General features: G+C 46.4%; 1 protein-coding gene across 1 annotated transcript in view; it reads left to right on the forward strand.

Moving 5' to 3' along the window:
• The window catches only part of LOC104126066 (vascular endothelial growth factor receptor kdr-like), an 82,265-nt gene that overhangs the window by 12,135 nt on the left and 62,712 nt on the right, over nucleotides 1–7,418 (forward strand). The window lies entirely within an intron of this gene.

Raw genomic sequence — 7,418 nt, forward strand, 5'->3', positions numbered from 1 at the left:
GTGACATTCCCCCATGTTTAGCTGATAGGAGCTGATACAGAACTGTGCATAGATCACCACCTTACTTAGGAGTCACTGAAGATGCACCTCATTTCACCACATGTTAAAGTGAAGCAACAGAATGGAGAGATGGTACAATGAGTTGGTCTGATCACCTAAAGTCACCTTCCACTGAGATATTGCACCTCAGAAACCACCTGCGGCACCTTTGTGTTGGGACAGCGTCTCCGCAGAGGGAAGCAGAAGTGGCTTGAAAGTGAACAACCTTAACAGGACTTAAATTTTCATAGGGGTTTGGGAGGATATCTAGTAGTGAGGTCTTAGAGCTAGGGGCACAGTTTCCCAAGAGAAGTGATGGAAGTTTGATCCCTTGGGATTAAAAACTAGCTTGGGCAAAGCACTGGAGAACATCTGCTGGGACAGGAAAAGTCCCAATAGGTCTGACGGAAGGAACTAGATAAGCTACCCTGTCTTTCATGTCTCTCCATCATCCTGCTACAGAAATACTTTCTAAGTCTGTATTTTATGTATTGTCATTTACCTGCTGGGAACACTTGAGAGACAGGTTCATTTTCAGAGGAATCTGGAGAAAACCAAAGTAAACAGTGGTGCGCACTGAAGCAGGTTCACTTGACATAGAGGGAAAAGAGAGATTGGAATCACATTTATTAAATTCCCTTGGTGGGATAATGGAAGCCACATTGTCTCTTTGCACATCCACTGCTTCTTTTAATCCATTGAATTCGGCAACAGAGATTGAATCATGAGGCCAAGCAGGAGTTCAGCAAAAGTTAGCTCTGCTTCCCCTTGTATTTCCCGAGGTTCACTCACGTGGTGAGATGCATAAAGTTATTGAGGTAGGTTTGCTTTTTTTTCTGTGGTCAATTCTTTTCTCCTTATCCTCTTCACACCTAAAAATATTCTCAGTCGCCCTGTTCTGTATACTTATGTACGGTAGCACCATGTCCCTTCCAGCATTTGTGGTTTTCCCATTTCATCTTTCAGAAAGGAATAATGCCTAACAACTCAAGAACTTGTCACTTAGGCATATTTGGCTTATTAAAAATGCTAAATAAGATACGGTAGCTTAAACCACCTCAAACATTACATAAACTAATGTGGGATTTAGGAGTGGTGAGAGCGAAGAACGTGCTTATGGTCAGGTGCTGCAGCTCAGCTGATGAGCAGGAATCCGTTAAGCTGCGGTAATTTGTTCAGTTGAGATTGTTTATCCATACAATGGTTTTGCCGTCTTGTGAAGAGAACGGAAACGTTCAAAGGAAGAGAAAATTAAGAATGATAATAAACTATCTTGTCAAGGTAAATACTGGTGTTTGCATGCAAAAGAGAATGTTTACTTGAAGAGCAGCCATTCCCCAAATAGGCATATAAAAAACAAACAGACCTTGTTTGTATCAGCAAGATGCTATTTCAGGATTAAACCATCCCATGCTCTTAACTACAGAACAAGCCTTTCATCTCCGTGGCATGTACAAGTACGTGGTATTCCGTCTCTTGCACACAGTGCATGCCTAGCACGGTGCTCCCTGTTAGCCCTTTGGAGAGATCAGCCCAACAAAGACTTCAATCAGCAATGCTTATTTCATTGCAAAATCACCATTTCTCAAGAGTCTGCAAAGGCCAGCAGCTGCAGGAAGGTTGCTGCATGGTGAAGCACAGGAAAAATGAACAGCAAGTGTTTCTTTGCTGGTAAAAGAAAGGCATCCCAGAAACGTGAGCAAGCAAAGGAAAATACCTGCCAGAGTGCCACTGGTTTTACGCTAAAGGCTGCAAACAGTGAGGATATTGGCCTTGATCGTAGACAGGACTGACACAAAACACCTAGGACATCTCTCTTGCCTTTGCCAGGCTCTTCTCTGCAGCCCCAACCTGACATGCTGTGTCTCAGCCCAAGGAGAGGGTCATTTTGCTGAGATGTAGAAACCAAAAAAGGCAAATTTTGCTCTTGAAGTGTATCCAACAGCAGCAAACTGCCTTTTTTCTTGTGCCTTCAGTTAGAGTAAAGGGACTGCTTTTTCAGATCTGGGCATCATTTGCTTTGTTTTCAAAAAAAAAAAAAAATCTGAAGCTCCAAATTGAATGCAGATTTGAATTTTTCTCTTAACTGCTCAACAAATAACCTGACACTTTATCTCCAGCCATCATGACTGATATCCTGGTATCGCACCTGAGTAGATTAAATTGCTTGGAGTTTCAGCAGGCACCGAGACCTGGAGAAGGAGACCCAAACACTCATTCTAGCCCTTTCATGCAGGGCTCACCTTGCCCACCACTGAAACACAACCACCTCTGAGCTGGGAGGGGTGATTAATGTCTCCTCTTAGAACCATAGGCAATTACCAAAGCTGGAATTTGAACACAGGGATTAGCAGACTTGATGGAAAAATCCTCTTGGGCTTGCAAGTGAACACAGTGGTAGGAGCATCGGTTCTGTACCACGCCTAAAAGGGGAAGCCTGCAGCATCAGCACCCGCTAAGCCTCATGCTGAGTACGTAACCACGTACCAGCTCCCTCTTACTGAGAAGTAACATTTCTTTTGGAGTAACAGCATTGCTCCCCAAAAGCCAAGGCCAGTCTTTTAAATTTCAGAGCTGCACCTGTGAAAGTGAGTTCTGAACCGATACAATTAAAGATGGAAAATTATTTGACTAGACTTTTGAATGGAAAGATAAATGTCATTTGAATGTCATTTCTTTTGCTGCAAGGGGACACTGCATTGAAGAACTTATACGTAAGCATACAGCCCCCTCTCCTGTGAGTCTCTTCAAAATAATTCGTCATTCGTGTTCCTGAGCATCACAGCCAGTTCGGCTGGCAGTCAGCGTGCTGTGACAAACCCGTCACTGAGAATTTGCACTGGGTGTAGGGGAAGGTTAAAGTTAATAGTGTTGTGAATTGTTCAGGAACAAAGTATAAATTGCAGCAGGACTCGTTCATCAAATTGCACTATATTAATTTCTGCAGTGTATTTTATTCAATAATAACGGCAGCAGAAGAGAACCCTTTAAGCAGGATGAGGACAAGATAAGATGTCATCTGCTCGAGCCCTGCAGGACGGGAGCTTATCTGCAGTGTATCTCCCGACCTGCTAGAAGGCCAGCACTGCTGCAGGCTTTCCTTGGAGTCACCTCCTGTATGCTTAATTGGTAGCAATCACATTAGTTCTGACATAAAGCGTACACAGTACGTGCAAGGTATTTCTCTGCATGGTAATGAGGAAAATGTTAGAAACTATTTCCCCCCCAAAGTCTGATACAGCCATAAAACCGATGCGTATCTGCAGAGTGCAGAGGTATCAATTGTCCCAGCTCCACGGAGGCAAGGAGGAGCAAAATGGGGCAATAACTCCCAGAGCTGCAGGGTGGGAACTGATAGCAATGCCGGCCCGAGGCAAGGACCTGGCTGACAATACGCAGGAAGGAGCAGGCTGCCTGGCCTGGAGGAGAATCCTGCCACTATGCAAAAAATGTCTCTTTAAGAAGTGGCTTAGCTGTGCCTCTGGTCACCCGTGCTCCCACTGCAGCTGGAATTTAATCTTGCAGGAGCACATATCTCCCTTGTGGAGTCACCTTGGCTCATTGTGGGACTCAAGTCCCCGGGAGGTAGCTGATTGCATTTTCAAAACACTCCTTCTTTACATATTTACACATCAAACACTGTCCAAGAAGCGGCGGGTTGCTGTGTTTTTGTTTTGTTTGATTAAATTCTTATTGAGAAAAGCTTCAAGAAAATAATGTCCTGAAGAATTTGGACGGGAGGGAGCAACGAGAAGGAACAATCCTAGCAAACAGCTGGTGGCTGCACATCTGAGCCAGCCAAGAAGGAGAAATGTGGGAGAAAAGAGTTATTCCGGGCTGGAGTACAAAGCAGTTTCAGAACAAAACATAAACAAAACCCCTCAAATCTATTTATGGGCAAGCAGGCTGCATTTCATTCTCACCCTTGTACAAGTCATCTGCATGTATCAGGGCTCTTGCTGAGCCCTTACGGAGCAGCCAGCATGCTCCGACCACCACGTCGTGAGTGAAGATTGTACTGAAGCATAAGTTAATTCTAAAACGGGATGAATAACCTCCTTTACCACTTTGCCTTTCTTTTTTGTCCCAAAGTTTCTCTCCTGTGCTCCCTCAAGGCTCTTCCAGCAAATATTGCTTTGGGTTCCAGCTGCTCTAGTCAATTGAACCTACGTTCCCTTGTAGAGTCCTTGATCCCCCAAGCTCTTGTGCTGTATCTATAAGAAATGCGGGATGAAGTGCTGGAAATGGCCTCTACCACAAGCAGTAGTAATTCACAGGCTCCTTACGAATTCCCTCTCTCCTGGGCAAGGACTGCAATAAAAGGGGTGCATGGCGAATTCACGTGTGCATTGCCATGTCCTCCTGTATGTCAGCGAGGTGACCGGCTATACCTCGATTCGTTACTAGGGAGAATTAGCTCCAGGGCACTTAATGATGCATATGTTGCCCAACTTTGTAGTCAGGCCAGCTCTACATATTTGGTTTAAAATCAAAGGCAAAGGGAGTTCCGTGCCTGACCTACTTTGGCTTGCAAGGGATGAGTTGACATCAAAGGAGTCCCCAGTGATCTCCATAAAAGTTAATAAATATGCAGTGATCCATGTGAACAATACCCCATCACCTCAACCAGACCCAGAAATAGTCTGAAGAGGGAAATGAGCCTTCAGGATGAGGTGAATACATTTGGCCTATGCCAGTTCAGAGAAAAGGAGCTCTTAGAGTGATGGATCTCAGTTAAAGCTGGTTGAAGCAGAGGGGAGACTCCCACAGCCTTTCGTGCATGGAAGGGCCACTGAAATCTCTTCAGCTGGACACTGTTGCACTGTGAGAAACATGAATTTCTTTGGATTATTAGTGCAACCCAGCTGATGTTTAGGTTTAAGGACTGAGACAGATATGAAAAGCAGGGCTATGTAAAATGATCTACCTTCACCTTGCCTGCCAGGCCTGGTTTCTCTCTGTGTATCATATCCACCTCTTGCATAGCTCCTTGGAGGATGACCCATTTGGGAAAAGTCAAAATAGAAAATCTAATTTACCACCTCCTGGGCCAGCCAAGCAAACTAGAAACCCCAAAATAACCCACAGCCTGTCTCCATCCAACCGCTATTCCAGTGTGTTCCTCCCCAGGCCCATTGCTTTGCTTTCTTCCTGGGTACTGGCAGGAATGGCTGTGACCAGTGCTTTGGGTGGGCAGGATGCTCAGCTGAGAAGAGCAAGGGCAAAGAGATCATAGAATCATAGAATCATAGAATGTTTTGGGTTGGAAAGGACCCCCAGAGGTCACCCAGCCCAACCCCCCTGCAGGAGCAGGGACACCTTGAACCACATCAGGTTGCTCACAGCCCCGTCCAACCTGGCCTGGAATGGTCCCAGGGATGGGGCCTCCACCCCCTCTCTGGGCAACCCCTGCCAGGGTTTCAGTACCCTGAGATACAGTGCTCCAGCCTATCCTTGAAATCTCATTTATCAGGCACAGGCAGAAGAGAAATGCCTGACTTTTTCTGGGAGATATATAAAAGAAAAGGAAAAAATGTAGCAGCACAAACAGACTGCAGTGGGCCTTTCCGGCACGCTAATTATGAACAAATTATGAAGAATTTTCTCACTGGCATCATGCAAACCCCGCACACTTGCAGCTCCACAGTCCAGCCTCCTCTCAGCCTCTGCACGCTCCCAGGAGAGCCCCTAATGAAAAAGTCAGATGAGCTATTTTCATTTTGTTGGAAGTAGCCAAAGCAATTTTAGGAAGAGGAAGGTGGGGGCCTGCTGGAGTTTGCCAGAAGAATCTGAAGCATTCAACTCACGTCCTTGCAGCAGCAATCTCTCTCTGACAGCCCTTAAAAACCCGAGTGGTGGGGGGAAGTGGCAGCATGTGGTTCCCATGCTGTCCCTCAGCCAAGCCTGCAGGTATATTAACTATTGTTTTTCTCTTTGGAAAATCAGGCAAAGGGGGCAGAGACAAAAATCCTAGAAAACTGCCTGCTCTGCTACAAATTAAGCAGTTCATCGTTACGCGTTTGAACTCTGTTTAGCTGCAAAAAATAAGATGGGGAGAGACAGATGAGAGAAAACCTTTTTTTTTTTTTTTTCCCCCCAAAGCTTGGCTGCATCAGGGTTGAATGACAGATCTGGGAAAGATGGTACAGGATGGGAAAAGGCAGCTTTCTTCCTACAAGGTGAAGATAGATACATGCAAAAGTGACAGTACAAGGTCAGAAAAACCAAAACCAAACTGCACTGCCATTTTAACGACAAAATTCCCTGTAGGGTAGGTCAAGTGCCTTTTTTTCTCAGTATCTGTTCACACAGTATCCAACCGCATGGTTTCTCTTCCATTTGCTTCCACCCTGCTGGCATTCCCAGCCTGTAACAGCAGGTTGCAGTAGAGCAGCAGGGGGGCTGTGCTAGAGATTAGGCAGGCGACCGATAATCGTTGACCCTAATTCTACCCCTGGCCGTCGTATCGACTCACAGAGCGATTTTGGCCACTCGTTTCATCTTGGCATCTACTTCCTTTGAGGTACCATGGGGACAGTGCCATGCACCCATTTCACGGCAGCCTTGTATGTAGTGCCACGCAAAATAAAACAAAAAAGCAAACAGAAGGAAACAAAGAAAACCACCCAGACAAAATCAGCTGGGGTCAAACACAATGTTCTGTGCAGCCTGAAACAAAAGTTTTGTTTTCAGGTAATTTAACACTTTTTTTCTTTCTTTCCTTCTATCAAAAAAGAAGAAGACAACAAACCAAAGCACAGAGATCACCTGTAAACCAAACACAGTGTTTATACTTTGGGGGACAGAGATTTGAAGGGGAAAAGGGATAAAACCAGGCTTACTAGAGATAAGCCTGGAGGCAGCAGGCCAATGTTTGAGGGATGGTGTGCTAGCGAGGTCCTTGGACTGTTGTCTCAGTGGAGGACTCGTTGGACTTCCAACAGGCAGACTTTGGCCAGTTTAGGAGCCAGGTTGGCAGAGTCCCTTGGAGGCAGTCCTGAAGGGCAAAGGGGTCCCAGGAAGGATCGAGTGCACCCTCAGCCAGTTTGCAGATCACACCAAGTTGGGCAGAAGTGTGGATCTGCTGGGGGATAGGAAGGATCGCTATAGAGGGACCTGGCCAGGCTGGATCCATGGGCCCAGGCCAGTTGGGTGAGGTTCAACAAGGCCAAGGGCCGGGTCCTGCCCTGGGGTCACCACAACCCCATGCAACACTATAGGCGTGGGGGAGAGGGGCTGGAAAGCTGCCCAGCGGAAAAGGCCCTGGGGGGGTTGGTCGCCAGGCGGCTGAATATGAGCCAGCAGGGTGCCCGGGTGGCCAACAGCATCTTGGCTTGTATCAGGAATGGTGTGGCCAGCAGGAGCAGGGCAGGGACCGT

Source organism: Egretta garzetta, unplaced genomic scaffold (assembly GCF_000687185.1).
Source record: "Egretta garzetta isolate BGI_Z169 unplaced genomic scaffold, ASM68718v1 scaffold595, whole genome shotgun sequence".
NCBI classification, from domain to species: Eukaryota; Metazoa; Chordata; class Aves; order Pelecaniformes; family Ardeidae; genus Egretta; species Egretta garzetta.